Source organism: Ambystoma mexicanum, chromosome 12 (assembly GCF_040938575.1).
Source record: "Ambystoma mexicanum isolate Mex_15411 chromosome 12, UKY_AmexF1_1, whole genome shotgun sequence".
Lineage (NCBI taxonomy): Eukaryota > Metazoa > Chordata > Amphibia > Caudata > Ambystomatidae > Ambystoma > Ambystoma mexicanum.
In genome coordinates this window covers 56,371,394-56,387,179 of record NC_090936.1, presented here as the reverse complement: position 1 = coordinate 56,387,179, position 15,786 = coordinate 56,371,394, and the positions used below count along the sequence as shown (strand labels likewise).

General features: G+C 45.1%; 1 protein-coding gene across 23 annotated transcripts in view; it reads right to left on the bottom strand.

The window, feature by feature from the left end:
• Positions 1-15,786, bottom strand: part of NRCAM (neuronal cell adhesion molecule) — a 731,897-nt gene that overhangs the window by 484,342 nt on the left and 231,769 nt on the right. For 22 of the 23 annotated variants that reach the window (XM_069627974.1, XM_069627975.1, XM_069627972.1 and 19 more), the window contains exon 3: positions 322-416. The exons of the other annotated variant lie outside the window; for it this stretch is intronic. The gene's annotated coding sequence lies outside the window, so the exon portion shown is untranslated. The remainder of the gene's footprint in view (positions 1-321; positions 417-15,786) is intronic. 23 annotated transcript variants of the gene reach the window in all.

Below are 15,786 nucleotides of genomic sequence, written 5' to 3'. Positions count from 1 at the left end.
TGCCTCTATGCACCTTTAGAGCGTCTGGAAAATATAAGTCACAGAAAATATGGATAAACGTTAATCTACCGGTCAATCGCCCTGTGCAAAATGATCAGTGTTTGCTGAAAAGCCTACCCAATTGCTGATCCACCCCCAATGAGCCAAGATATTAAAACATATTATAATTACTGTAAAGAACCCTTTTGGCAAATTTGTCAAAGTCAATTTCCTGATAACATGACCGAAACAAAGAATGAAAAACATTTTATGTGCTTGTAATCTCAAAAACATTCTGTGTATTTGATAAAACTGCATCATAGCTAACTGCACTACACATACCTTAACTATTAACCTGGAAATGTTTTTGGGCGATCCCTTTCAAACTCCACCAATCATTTTTTCCAACGCAGATGTCTTCTGCAGACAGTCGATCCCTTTAAGAGAGAACCATAAGGAAAATCATTAGTAAAAAGAAATATAATGCACCGTTTCTAGTACAGCTGCAATAAGAAGCATATTGAGATCGATGATGAACTTAGTATTGCTCAAGAATTTTACAAAGATTTTCAAAAGAAGATTTTAAAATGTTACTAGATAAAATGAAAGACTGGATTGACTTCAAGATTCTGTGCCTGGCCAATAAAGCCCATCACCGTCATGTACCAAGATTATTTAAAAAAAAAAATGTTGATTTGGAGGCAAGCTCTGTCAAAGTAAAATAAACAAGGAAAGGTACAATAAAAACATGCAGTGCGCTTAAAACACCAAACAGCATCAGAAACAAAATGAAATCAAACCTATGAATCTAGACTAAAATATCCTGTCATAAATAACATTGAGTTAAAAGAGGTAATTAGTAAATGCGGTCATGCTGACTTGAATGTGTGTGTGGGGTAGAATTAATGTGATCAAAATGGAAAATACTTCCTAAAGCTCTCTATAGCATTCGGTCTCTGCTTCTACCCTTTTCCAAAAATGTTTTTGAATAGGATGGACAAGGTTTTTAAAGATTTTTTTGTGGAGTGATAAAAAAACCCAAAGAGAATTCTGCAATACATTTTAGCACATGATATAGCAAAGGTGGGCTTTGGCCATCCTGACCTGGGCAGGTATCATAAAGGCCTCATACTTAAGAAGTTGGCAATGTATTTCCGTAAAAACGAGGAGTATTTGTCACTGTGGTTACTGATGGAAGTTCAAACAGTTTTGCCGTTCAAGATTGCCAATCTCGACACTATGTCTAAACCACCATGTACTATTAGATTACTTCCGACTATATCACTCACTTGTAAGATATTGGTTGAATGGTTGAATGAGAATGATCAAAGTGTGTGTGGTTGCATTAAAAATGCCTCCTTGTGGAACAATCTAGATCTTCAAGTATATAATAAGACATTATGTTGGAAAAGGCAGATCAGTAAGGGTATTCTAGAGGAAAAGGACCTGCAAGAAGAGGATTCTTTGAGTTTTTTCGATGTCTTCTGTCATAAGTACAATTTGCAAGCAAGGGATAGAAAGGCTTTCTTAAAAATATGCAAGTTATTGTCTGAGAGAATAGCTTCAACAGAGGTTCCCTTGGCGCGCAGACCATGGTTATGCGCGATGTTCCATACTGCGCCCTGAAAGGTGTCTACATTTTTTAGGCTTATGCCAACTGGGATTGAAACAACCGATGGTTGAGACAGACTGTGACAGAAATGGCCCATTGAAATGTGTCAATGATTTGTCCCATGGCAAATGGGATGAGGCGACTAAACTTGCTGCTTTGGCAAAACTGGATCTTAATCTATGCCTTGTACTGCCAAAAATTCTGGGAAGGTTGTACTTGACGCCTGTAAAGATGCATTCTTTGGGCCTCCTAGACAATGATTGCTGCTGGGGATGTTGGAAGGAGAGGGGGACACTAACACATATGCTATGGGAGTTCAAGGGTTGAAGATTTTTGGATGGGTGTGCTCGACATGGTAACCTGGTGGGTAAGGTTACTATTCAAAGACACACTGTATTTTCTATGATAACATTTGAGGGACATGACTTGGGGGTTTACTTTTGGTAATAAACCTTGGATTGTAATAGCGCTTTTTTTTCACTCACAAGCAGATTTTAAGACTTTGGAAAACTAAGAAAAAACCTCAGTTAGATGCTTAGATGAATGTCTTGCTTATGCTTTCTAACTATGAAAAAGTTATGTACAGGAAGAGGGAGAATTCACACTTATATGAGGAAATATGGTCAGCGTTGAAGGAACTGTATGGTTAGTCTCGGTTTGTTCCGAGTGTGGGATGTTCTAATTTTGAATATCAGGTGGCAATTCAGTTTTTTTTTTCTTTTTAATGTGTTCAATGTTTGTTAGTCTGGTACATGTTTGAGTCTCTGGATTGTGCCCAGCTGTAGCTTGGGAATGTTGAAACTCCATTTTACTACGTTTTAGATAGAGTTGGAAATTTGACATGTCTTTTGTTTTTCTTTCTGAAACCATAACACTGTTAACTATGTTGATGTATGTTATATCTATGAACTGGTTTATGGTACTTTGAAAGTCTATGAGTTGTGTACATCGTTATTACGTTGGTTATAGCACTTGCTGTACACAAAAGTTATAAATAAAACTATTACAAAAAATACAAAGAGTCTCCAATTACACAATAGGGATCCATTTCAATCTATTCTACCGAAAGCATAAAGCAACCGATAAACACCTTGCAAAGAAAGCTGGAAATACGCCCCTGAGGTGACGACACCAGCTATGAAAGAGCTGCCTACAGTGATGAAATCCTTGCCCCCTAAGGAGGAGAGGACACAGAGAAGAAGGCCTCTCTTTGTCATGAAGGGAACAGACTAACAAGAAATTGAACAAAGATTCCACCTCGCCCGTCTGGTACGGACAAAACCTCTCCAGTACGGCCTTGCCAAGCCGTCTACCCACAATTGGGAGTGGTGGAAGTCAACACAATCTACACCGAGTTAACGGGTTACAGTGCCTTTTTTCTTTGACCCATGTTATAAACTTGGAACTCTGCACCCCCGCAAAGGATAATATACGGGTTTAGTCAATGGGTGACCCCTTGGACAAAGCAAATGAATATCTGTTCTCTTTCAGATGTTTCATGACTGTTTTGCGGATTAAGATTTTACCAATTCATTTGTAAACCAACTAATATAGCCCAGTCATTTCGAAAACCTGATATCTAGAAAAGCCATGGAAATCTTCTCATCAACTGGGCACTCCACCCGTCCTTCACCTCTCATCTGAGTTACGGTGGCTTTTGCATTTTTCCATAATGTGACCCAGAGTAATACTGGCCAAGGCGAAGGTACTCAGGGTTCCATTTGTACGTTCGATATGCCCGTTGCGCATGGTATACCTAAAAAATTGCATAAGAACCAATTGAACCAGGAGCCGGATTATCAACAAAATTGCAGCGCACACATGCGCAAAAGACGTTTACACATGTGAAGATTGCCTTTTAAAAAAATAAAATCCTTGTGCTGGGTGACGTGCTCCAAGAGCCTACTGCGACTCCACCATCATGGATACAAGCCTTACAAGGGCTCATCCCTGAGGCGCCCGCTCTCGCTACATCGAATCAGAACAATCAAAGCTCAGGGAAAACCCGAGGATGCGCGTGTTGCCTTCCTGCTCCGACACGTGACCCAACGTGACGCATTCATTCACGCCCTTCGCGCTCCAGAGAGGCCCCCTGGCGGCCATAGAGAGCACTGCAAAGGATCTCACTAAATGAGTATGAGGGCATTATGCCTCATAGTCATTATGCTTCTTTGTGTTTTGAAGCAGTAGATTATACTGCATCTGTGGATCAAGTATATGCCGGAAGACAAGTGAAATAATATTCTATTTTGGACAAAGTTGGAGTTTCATTCTGGGCTTTTCTGATTAAATTAGATTTTAGTTGATGTTAGAGAAGTGCCCAGGTACTGCTATGTCACTGAAAATGTCAGCTACCGGAAATCCATTGTAAATGTACCTTTTAGATGTAATGCTTACAATACACCTTTCAGCTATAATAATAATAATAATTTGGTCAATGACGTAGTGCTTCATTCCAGATTCCTCAAGCTTCTAAGTGCTGCAATAACTTGTGGCACTCATGTTACCAAGTGTTGGTACTCATTGTATAAACCTGGAAGGGTGGGGTGAAAGGCTGAGTCACCGCATGCAGGTTATTAAACCCATGATGCACAGCACCGCGCCTAAGGCGACCGCGATGCGCTTGCGCTATCCTTCAAGCATAAGGCAAGGTTTATCATTTCAAAGAGCGCCTTCAAACAAATATTATGCGCGTTATAAATAAACAATTACAATGACAATATGGACGCCCACATCTTTTGCTGTAGGAGGTCTTTGCAATCTGGCGCATTAATACTCTGTTAGAGAAAATACTGCAGCCATGGGTATATCCAATGTGCCAGGCCGGCCCACCTTAATGTGAGGGGAGGGAGGTGGGCAGAGTGAAAGCCTGCACGTACCACGGGGGGGGGTCGTGCTGAAGCACTACACATACCTGGATCCGGGCAAGTGCAGCATTGCATAGTACATGAGGAAGAAATGGCACTTTCCAGCTCATATCCTCCTGGAATGAGGGGTGAAGAGGTGCTGTGCCAAAGCCAGGCCGTGTAGGGTCATGCATATGCCCCCCTGGGGAACGCCCAGCAACCTATGGAGCCCTAAAGGGACTGCATAGAACGCGGCATCAACAGGGTAGGGTGTGAGTAGGCGAGGCCCACCCAAAGTCTGTAAATGCCCACTCAGCAGTACTGTGTGGGCAATGCACTGCGGCAGGCCCAAGTACATTAGCTTCAGGTCCCACTTGTTAGACAATCCTGGCTACGCCTCTGGCGTACACCGGCCGGCCATCAGGTTTGAGCAGAAACCAATACAGAGTTATATGCACACATACAGGGAGGCAGAGGTCTATGGAACCCACTGAGGTCTAGGCAAGGTCACAATGACAATATGGGTTAAACTAAAGGAATATGCGGTGTGTACTCCATGACTCCAAACTGAAGTGCAGTGACACGGGCCACGTTTGAGGGGTGCAGCAGTAGGTGTTGATATCGTCAGAGGAAGGAAAGTGATGGATGCTCAACCCAGGTGTTTTTAGAGACGTGGCTGCTCTTTGAAGTAGACCGGTTGCTGTATTTGATCTACTAGCACCCAGGGCAATTGTGTGAGCCAATCAGTTTGCTCAGAACGTGGGCTGAAACTACTGATCCAAGCGTGCATTGTGATCGGGCCATGCCTTTCTCATGCCCGCCCCATTTCCTTACCCGCCTATCTGCTAACGCACAGCCAGTCCTCCTGCCCACACGGATGTCTTCCCAAGTGCAGTGACCCACTCTTGGGGGGTGAAGAGGACACAATATGTCACTTTCAGCCCAGCAGCCACAAGCAGGTGGGGCAACAGGAAACTCACCCTTTGTTATCACCCACACAGATGGCGCCAGATTACTTTGTGTGATCTGTCTCCAACTAGGCATTACAGCCAGATGGATATCATTTCGCCCAGCCAAATGCTTCCTAATATGGCACTTCATGTGATCAGATGGCAACATGCAGGGGAGTTGTTAGGTCTGGAAAAGATCCAGGGCTACCCTAATGTCGGCGCTGTCGGGACTCTGGGCTAGCTAGCCTTTTGGCTGTAGCCCCTGAGCTTCCATCTGGGGCTACAACCAAAAGACCTGGGACTATACCCCTCACAGATGACCCTAGCGACGGCTCTAGCAACATGCACCTGTTTGTACCTTTAAGTAAAAAGTAGATCATATACTTTGAAAGAAGAGAATACGTTCATGTTCTTCCACAGAGCGTTCCACCACCAAACAGATGCGCGCTGGACGAAGCAGAAGGCGCGGGTGTACCGCTAACCGGTGTTTCTTCGCCTTTACTCTGATACGCAAACGACACACATGTATAGAAAGAACATTAGCAGCGATAATAGTGGCAATCAATCTCTCTCTCTCTCTCTCTCTCTCTCTCTGTCTCTCTGTCATTCGATGCGTTGTGTCTGTTCTAGGCCATTTATTTCCTCTTTCAATCCGTACAGAGCAACAGAGATGGGAGTCCAAGCAAGGCCTGTCTGAAAAGTGCCATCGGGACTTTGAGAGGGGCCTATCAGAGTGACTGATGGGTGTCTTAGCAAATGCCAGCATCTGAATGCCAATGCCAACAGTACAAAAAAAAGCTTCTTTTTTAAATAGTGTTGCTGATATGATAGGTTATTTATAACGCGCTTAATACCTGGAGGTTTTTAAGCGCAGACCCGGGGATCGAACCTGTTGCGCTCCGTGTCATCTTGCTTTCAAGGCGAGCACGTTGCCCCTGGGCTATCCTCCCGAGATATCCTATCACTTAGCAGGTGTTATTAGTAGCATACTCAATGGCATATATTTTAACCATCGGACCCTGACCCTGATGCCAGGGATCTCGCAGGCATCAGAGTCTACCCGCAGCCCCCAGTGTTCCACACCTAAACCATCATTTACCCTTGGCAGCGTAAGGCTAAACTATCATCACAACACCCAAAAGCAATGTACAAAGATTACAGTGTCAACAAAACAGAGTAACAAACTATGGTCCTGTACCTGATGGAGTGGCCAGCATGGGGTTGCATGGATTAATAAGACCAACACCCAATTGGTTCAAAGGCAGCAGCTCATAAGCACGACTCAATCGGCGGTATGCGCACAGTCCCCAAACTGTCTCAATCAGCTGAAACCAGAGGCGTTGCTAGCGGGGACTGAGGGAGCTATAGTCCCGGGCCTTTTGGTTCTAGCCCTGGATAGAAGCTCAGGGGCTAGCCCCGAGCCCAACAGGGCCGACATTAGCATAGCCCCAGATCTTTTCCAGACCTAGGAACACCCCTGGCGGAAACAGCATTGAAAACTCCAAGCCTCGGTTCCCACGTAGTGAGTCTGCAGCACAGCTCTCTGGGTCCATAGGTCAAGTCCATGACTGGTTTCTCTCAGGTGCTAGTTCCCAAGTTTAGGAGGTTATTAGCCAATCGCATACATTTACTAACATATATGCACAGCTAAACTCACTCAAACACTAGAGACTCTCTAACCAAGGCACATGCAGGTATAAAAGGGGACCATGCCTGTCAGGTAGCATACGAGTGTAGAGGAGGTCCCAAATAAAGCCTGCACTCCAATCGTCCATTTTGAAGTTCCAGGAACGTTAACACCGAGATATGTGACATATGACAAGCAAATAAACCAGGAGAGAGCCACAGTAGGACTCTGCCCAGTGCCTATTAGCAGAACAGCATCTATTGAAGTACCGATACCCAGAAAAACATGGACAGTAAGGTATCCATTGAGAAAACCTTTGCAACAAATGAAACGAAATGAAGATCGTCTGAGTACAGTCCCTGAAGAAACCAAAAAGGCCTTAATGGAAGATGAATGGTGACGTCATGAGGGCCCGGACTGACTTGCAGATAGAAGAAATGACAAACGGAGAATGATGCAAAGAGATGAAACGCCATGAATAAGGATATGGTGAACCTAACGTGAAAGAACGATGTCGAAATGAAAAGAAGTTCAAGCTGTAAGCAAGATGAAGATATTCGACCAGTTAACACCTGTAAATATGCTTGGAACCGCAAGAAAGCTAAGAAAACAGTGCGGCTTGCTATGCTTAGTAGAAGAATAGTGTGGCAAGTGCCATTATACATAATCTACCTCAAACAAAGCACAGTATTATAAGTGTATTTCTACTTCGTACAAAAGCAGAATCAACCCAGGTTACTAAAGGCCAAACGAGAAAGATTCATATTTAGCAAAACGAGAAGAGACAGCTGAATCAAAACTCGGCAGAGGCAACTCGTGCCAGGAAAGCCAAGGTCATACTAATAAAAGAGGCGATCAGTAGCCACATATAATTGAAACTGAGAACAGAATATCATGCATCTGAAAGGTCGAGATAAGAAGACGTAGGCAGGTGACGGCTAAATGAGAATCAAATACACAAATTGAGAGAAAAGAGACAAATTCATGGAGTAGGAATCACGTGACCAGCCGAGCAAGGAGAAGCGAGGGTTCACACCTACGCTTGGCACCGAACTAGACAGAGATATCAGAACTTTTTCAGACAGAAGATGCAGTCTCGAGGCCAACCACAGTGAACTAATTGACACATGGATACTAAAGTGATGATTGATTGTAACCATAATCGGAGGAAGGCCGGGTAACAAAGGGGCACCCAGACCTGGCCAACCATTCGGCGTGCTGCTAAGCGAAGTGGAAAAGTATGCATGGGGTTGGTGCCAACCCAATCACAATGGACCAAATAATCTAGGGTCCTATAGTTATTAGAACCAATGAGACATCGTACTTTTAGTGATGTCTACAGTAGTCATTTTTGAAGAAAGGGCTTAGATGCCCACCTGACAGTTTACCCAATCCCCTCACTCCGTTACCATATACAGATATAGTACCTATTGTAAAGTTACCTTTTCCTAACCAATAGAAATGCATATTAACTTTTGAGTGTTACATGTCAATGATGACGAGTTTTGAGTATAAATGTTACAACTTGTATGAAGTTCGTTGGAGTTTGAAGCGAGAAGGACGAGCGCATCACTGCTGATATCCATGACTCCCTGTTTTTTGTACTTGTCATTAAACAGACTCCCTTTGCCAAACCATTGAGTTGTCCTTATTGATTGGTGTTGGAGTAATGAATCTGCACCCCCATCCATCTCAAGGGGGCAGCTATCTCATCTTAAAGTACTTCTGAGCAAACCTCCGCTCTATGGGCTGGCCGGGGGTCTCGGAGTACAAGAGTACAGGAGGTGGTGAGGTTGTCAGAGTATAGCAGCACGTGAGAAGAAGGGAAAATGAAAGATCAAGTTGGAAACAAAAGAGCGAGAGAGCATCGCAGAGGGAGAGAAAGAGGAGCAGAACAGGAGAAACTGGAGGCGAGAGGGAAAGAAGATCAGAGGAGTTATAGAGGAGAGTGGAGTAGAACAGAAAAGTGGTGGAGGGAGAATGAGAATCGGAAAAGGTTCAATGTGGAGAGATGAGGGATGAAGGAGAGAGAAGGTAAGAGAAGGAGCAGGACAAAAAAAGGAACAGCAGGGAGAAAAGTGTGAAAGGGAGAAGACGGAAGGAAGCAACAGAAAGAGTGCCAAAAGGAAAAGAGATACATGGGGAAGGCCAAGACAGAGAAAATGGAGAAGCAAGAGAGTAGAATTACCAGAGAAAGAAAACTGAATAGGCAGCAGGTTGCTGGTAACAAAAAGCTAAATAAGAGGTGCTGAGGTTCAGGAAAGAATTGTGCGCTGCAACAGAAAGAAGGCCAGCTATTACAGATGACTTGGTGGACCAACATGACACCCTAACAAAACCATCTGAATGGAGTGTGTCCTCCCATGTATTCCTCATCTATGATATCCTAATTTCCAGCATTAGCTGCTTCGGAAAAAAAGTTCTCTCGGCAGAGGGCGCTGTGCATTGAGACCGTTGATTCGATGTCCCTCGAGGGCTTCCATCTCTGCTGATGTCATCATTGAGTACATCTACCACAAGCAGCGCCCATTGGCTTGAGTTATGTTTTTCCGTGAATGCGATTGCTTCGAGATTAACAGCGCGCTTGTTTTCTTCGAAAAGTATTGAAAAATAGCCTTGTCTTCTGCTCCGAATACTCCGAAGATGGGCTTCAAAAAGTGTATAAAATGTGGCACCAAATGTCGATCACGGACCCGCATAAGATATGCCTCTGTTGCCTGGGTGTCGAGCATGTACTTGACGACTGTCGATCCTATCAGTCAATGACAGGTTAGACCTTAAAAGAGTGCAAATCTAAACTTGCAGTGGTAGGATTGTCCCCAAATCCCTGTCCATTCTGTCTTCCCACGAGTCAAGAGATTCTTCTCCTCTCAATAAAAGAAATCAAAGAAACGATCACCCTCGAGGAGCAGACACTCCTCGTTGTCTTTGAAAAAAATCAAAGAGGCGGCACTGATCACCTTCTTCTTCCTCATCTTCCTCAGAAAAGAGCATGGTCTGCCAAACGAAATCTTCCTCTAAACAGGAGTGGGAACTCTTTAGGAGGGAAATGTGCAAAATCTGACCCCAACCTCGGAGCAGAAAAGTGGCCATGCTACTACGAAGACAAGCATGATGCCAAGGCAAAAACCTGCAAGCCCTTGAGCCCGGGTCATACGCCTAAGTCTCTTCGAGTGTCTTCGAGTACTCAACGAGATGAGAAATCGTTGAAGAAACCGTTGAGTGGAGGGCAAACTCCCTCAAAGCATAAGACAAAAGTCAAGCCGTCAACACCATCGACGTCAACACCAGCGATGGCTTCGACATTGATACAAAAAACATTGACACCGATTGCATATTCTTCGACGCCTTTACATCAAAAAAGCCAGGAAAAGGCTTTTAAACCTTTACTTCATAAGGATTTTTTCAGGTCCTTGACTTCAATATATGAGGGCTATGAAACCTTTGATGATACCCATCCATGTGGTCTCCAATTGGATACCCCTAGTATTCAGAAGAATACAAATATACCTGAATGCTTCATTTCAGAAGAGACCAGGGTTAGGGAACTCCATGACACCCTTCAGACAGCTAGTGGGGTAGACATCTCCCCAGAACTATATTTTGGAATCCAGACTCGGCTGATCATGCAGATGCATCCTACAGGACCCTAATGACCAGAGTGGTGGAATTCCTGGGATGGAGTAGACCAGCTCCGCATTTGAACAGGACGACCTAACTGATATATTGGACAATGGTCCTCAAAATTACCCTATTTTGCCATTTCATGTGGCACTGCAAAAAAGGGTTGCAGCAAACTGGGAGGCTCTAGAATCCAGCCCTGCAGTAAACAACAATTTGAAAACAAAATACAGGTCATCCAGTAGCGATCCTGGCTGCCTGTCAATTCGTTCTACCCCAGAAAGCCTAGTAGTACAGGCAGCTACATCTGCCTCCAAGCAAGTTGCGTACCCAACCATACCCCCTGATAGGGATGACAATTTGACTCTTGGGCTAAGAAAGTCTTTTCTGCTAGCAGCATGGCTTTAAAGTCTGCTAATTCCACATGTGCCCTGGCAAATCATACATTCACCCTGTGGGACTGCATAGCGATGGCGGCTGATCACATCCCTGAGGGGGAGGAAAGTGATGGCTTCATGAACCTGATAAGGGATGGCAAAGGGGCCATATGTGAGTCTCTGCAATCAGGTCTGGACACTGCTCACAGCGTCAGCAGGGCCATGGTGGCAAGCATTGTCATTCGCAGATTTGTGTGGTTGAGGAAGTCGGGTTTTGCACCTCATGTACAATCCAGACTCCTTAACATGCCCTTTGACGGCTCCCATTTATTTGGAAATAAGGCTGATGAAAGCCTTGAAAAGCTGCAGATCTCAAAGGCGGCAGCCAAGTCCTTAAGTGTCACAGTCAGACATCCACAGCCTTTTCACCCCAGCAGATCATTTTGGAGGGGTAGGTCTCGCTACTACTCCTAAATTGGAAGAGCGAGAGGACAGGAGGGTCAAAGAGAACAAAGAGAAGTGCTAAGCCCACCCAAGCAGCAGCATCTTTACCTTCAGCCCCCTCAAAACCACTCTGTGTCCTTGACTCATGATACCCTGGTGGGAGGCAGACTGTCACAGCATCTGAAAGAGTGGTGAGGTATTACTTCGGATGCATGGGCACTGGAAACAGTAGCCCAGGGTTACTGCCTCCCCTTTATACAGAGAACTTGGGATCATCCACCGGGAAGCCATTCGCTAAATGTTCCAGATCCATTCCTGTTGCAAGAAATGTTAACCCGGCTAGACAAAGGTGCTATAGAAGAAGTACCTTTGATGGAGAGGAACAGAGGATGGCATTCTCCCCATTTCCTAATCCCCAAGAAGGTTGAAGGAATGAGACCTATCTTGGACTTGAGATACTTGAAAAAGTTCCTCTGGAAGGACAGGTTCAAGGTGGTCACACTTTCTCAGATCCTTCAGGCCCTCCAGCTCCAGGATTGGATGGTATCGTTGGACCTTCAGGATGCTTACTTTCATGTGCCGATCCATCACAAGCACAGGAAGTACCTGAGGTTCGCCATTGGCGGTTCTCATCAGTTACGAGTTCTGCCATTCGGGCTAACCTCTGCCTCAAGGGTTTTCACCAAGTTAATTGCAGTGGTGGCAGCAAGTCTCAGGAGAGGGGGGGATTCACGTCTATCCCTACCTGGACGATTGTCTGTTCAGGGCACTTTCACGCAAACAGGCCCAAGAACATCTCAGTATCACCTGCTACTCCCTCCACAGACTCGACTTCTCCCTCAATTACAAGAAGTCGCACATGATACTGTCTCAGAGACTCCAGTTCATTGGAGTTGTCCTGGATGCATCCTTGGGAAAAGCCCCACCACCCAAGGTGAGGGCTCAAGACATTTTGCAGATGGTCACCAAGTTTCAGAGTCCCGAGCATCTTCCGGCCTTTGACTTTTTGAAGTAGCTCGGCGTCATGGCATCCTGCATTTTTCAGGTGCCAGTGGCTCGCATGAGAATGCGAGCACTTCAATGGGCTCTCAGCACACAGTGGTCCTAATTCTCAGGAAACGATGTCAGACCTCTTCAAACTCTGAGCAGAGTCTCATAAAACCTTCTTTGGTGGGCCTGCGAGGACAACATTCTGAAAGGAGAACATTTATGGCAACCATGACAGGAGACAACAGTAGTGACGGATACCTCACTCACGGGGTGGGGAGCCCAGCCAACGATCTGACAATCAGCGGTCGTTGGTCTCCATCGGAGTCCAAACTACACATCAACCTTTCGGAGCTGAGGGAAATCAGACTAGCACTGAAGGCCTTCCTGCCCTCTATACGGGGGAGAATGTCCTGATGATGATGGACAACACAGTGGCCATGTACAACCTCAGCAAGAGAGGAGGCGTAGGGTCACTATCACTGTGCAGAGAAGCAATGCAGCTCTGATTCTGGGCAATTCAAGAAGGAGTCTCTCTATCGGCAGTTCAGCTAGCCGGAGAGGAGAATTTGGCAGCCAACGCTCTGAGCAGGCAGAGCACAGTCTGCCAGTAGTGGGAACTAGCTCTGAAAGTCCTTCAAGAGATCTTCACCCTTTGGGAAACCCCTCAAGTGGATCTGTCTGCGACTAGTGTCAACCGTAAGTGTGAAATGTAATGCTCCAGGGGATTTCCTCCAAGAGGAGCTCTAGGTAACGTGTTTGTAGTGGACTGGGAATTTCCACTCTTGTACTCATTCCCTCCAGTCCCCGCCATTCCTCACGTCATCAGGAGGTTGAGAACATTCAGGAAATCCATGATCGTAATAGCCCCGGATTGGGCCAGGAGGATGTGATACCCGAACCTTCTGGACATGTCCATCTGCCCTCCGATACGTCTTCCACAAAGAGAGGACATTTTTGTGAGAGGAAGGTCGGGCTCTCCATCCAGAGGTCAAGACACTCAGCCTTCATGCATGGTTTCTGAGAGGCTGGGGTACAAGGATTGGGACCTCCCGGATGACGCAAAGGAGATTTCACTTTTGGCCAGAAGGCAGGAACAAAATCCCTATACCATTGCTGTTGGAACAAGTTCTGCAGCTGGCGTAGGGAAAAGGATGTGGACCCTTTTCAATGCGATGCACCTATGGTGTTATCCTTTCTACTACATTTGGAAAATCTGGGGCTCCAGATTGGAACAATCAAGGGTTATCTATCAGAGCTTTCCATATTCATGAACACCTCAGGCGAGGAATCCTATTCCAAAATACCCTCATTAATTCAATTTCTTAAAGTATTCACAAATGTGTTTCCGCCTACAACAATTCAAAGTACCAACTTGGGACCTTAACTTGGTTTTAAAGTTTTTCGAGACACTCGATTCCTGCTTTTTATGGCTGCTAATTGACAAAACCATTTTGTTAGTAGAAATAAAATCAGCCAGCAGGGTGAGTGAGTTGCAGGCATTATCCTGTAAACCTTCGTTTACCACTGTTTACAAGGATATGGTTGTCCTTAAGGTCAAACTCTCTTTTCTACCGAAGATTGTGATTGTGTCCGATTACCATTTAGTACAGAAAATTGTGCTTCCGGCTTTCTATCCTTCACCTCATCCTGGCAAAGAAGAGGAAATATTCCATATTCCATAGACTTGGTCCCAGGAGAGCTCTATCCTCTACCTCATCCTGGCAAAGGAATTGGAAAGATTCCATAGACTCGATCCCAGGAGAGCTCTATCTTCTACCTCATCCTGGCAAGGAAGAGGAAAGATTCCATAGACTCGATTCCAGGAGAGCTCTATCCTCTACCTCATCCTGGCAAAGAAGAGGAAAGATTCCATAGACTCGATCCCAGGAGAGCTCTATCCTCCACCTCATCCTGGAAAGGAAGAGGAAAAATTCTGTAAACTCGATTCAAGGAGAGCTCTAAGCCTTTATATTTCGAGGATGCATATACAGGACACAATCTAGGTCTGTCAGTCACCAAACAGACCCTTTATAGATGGATCATACTGGCTTTTTCGGAGTGCTATAGGTTAGCCGGGAAAGAGCCCCCAGAAGGATTAAGGGCTCATTCCACTAGAGACATGGCAATTTCCTCTGCCCTTCAGAGGGGAGTTCTGATAAAGGACATCCACGAAGCAGCTACCTGGTCCACCTTCCACAAGTTCACATAATATTACTGTTTGGGCACTTATAACAATGAAGGAAGCTTTGGGAAGGCAGTACTATGCTTCGGGACAAACAATAACTCTCAAGTCTTACTCCCACATCCAAAAGAAACTAATACTGATTTGGGAGTCCATCATTGGTGAGGAATACGTGGGAGGACACAATACATTCAAAGAACAAGTGACTTACCCCTCGTAGCGTGTTCCTCCCACATATTCCTCATCACCCTCCCAACCTACATCACTGTAGAATTTTCAAGCTTTGGACCTTGCGCTCTTTTAAGGTCAGATAATATAAAGGCACTTATCAAGGCCGTTAATTCTGCATATGGTGGTGAAAAAACAGAATTGAAGCCAACGGGCCCTGCGCATGGTATATGTACTCAACAATGACCTTAGCCAAGATGACATCAAGGGACATCGAGTCAACCATCTTGACGCACAGCGCCGTCTGCCGAGAGAGAATATTTTCAGAAGCAGCTAAAGCTTGAAATGAAAATATCATAGATGAGGACTATGTGGGAGGAACATGCAGTCGAAAGAATGTTACCAGGGGCAAGTAACTTGTTCTTCCAGCCTAGAAAGATGGCCTAATGTGCCAAAAAAGAAGTGAGGGGCACTTAAAATTCCACAGACCGTATGACTGTTTTGCCACGAATGGAGAGAGGGAAGGGCGGAGGGCCACGGCCTTAAGCAAAGTTTCTTTGATTGTGTTTGCTCCCAAATACTACCCCAGGCTCAGTTGGCCTTGGCTTTGAGTTGTCTTTTGATGCTGCTGCCGAGTTGTAGTTTATATTCCCGTTTCATTGAACAGTATTTGTTAGGCTATCACGACAAGAAGTCAACTAACAAAATGGCGCCAAAGTGTCCAAACATCCCAAGCAAATAATGCCAGATATTCACATATGCAGATATCACTAACATAGACACCGCTCATCGGTTTGGGCATGTGTATCTGAGCTTCTGTCCTGCAACCTTAGCCACACAATGCCCTACCACGACAAAGCAAGCATGCGCAAGTGGCATGCACTAACACACAACCCCTGCAAGATAATCTGGGAAACCAGTGTAGATTGCAGGATGCTGCATTGAGACAGAAACACAATGTCACACAATAGGACAAGGAACACCCACGAC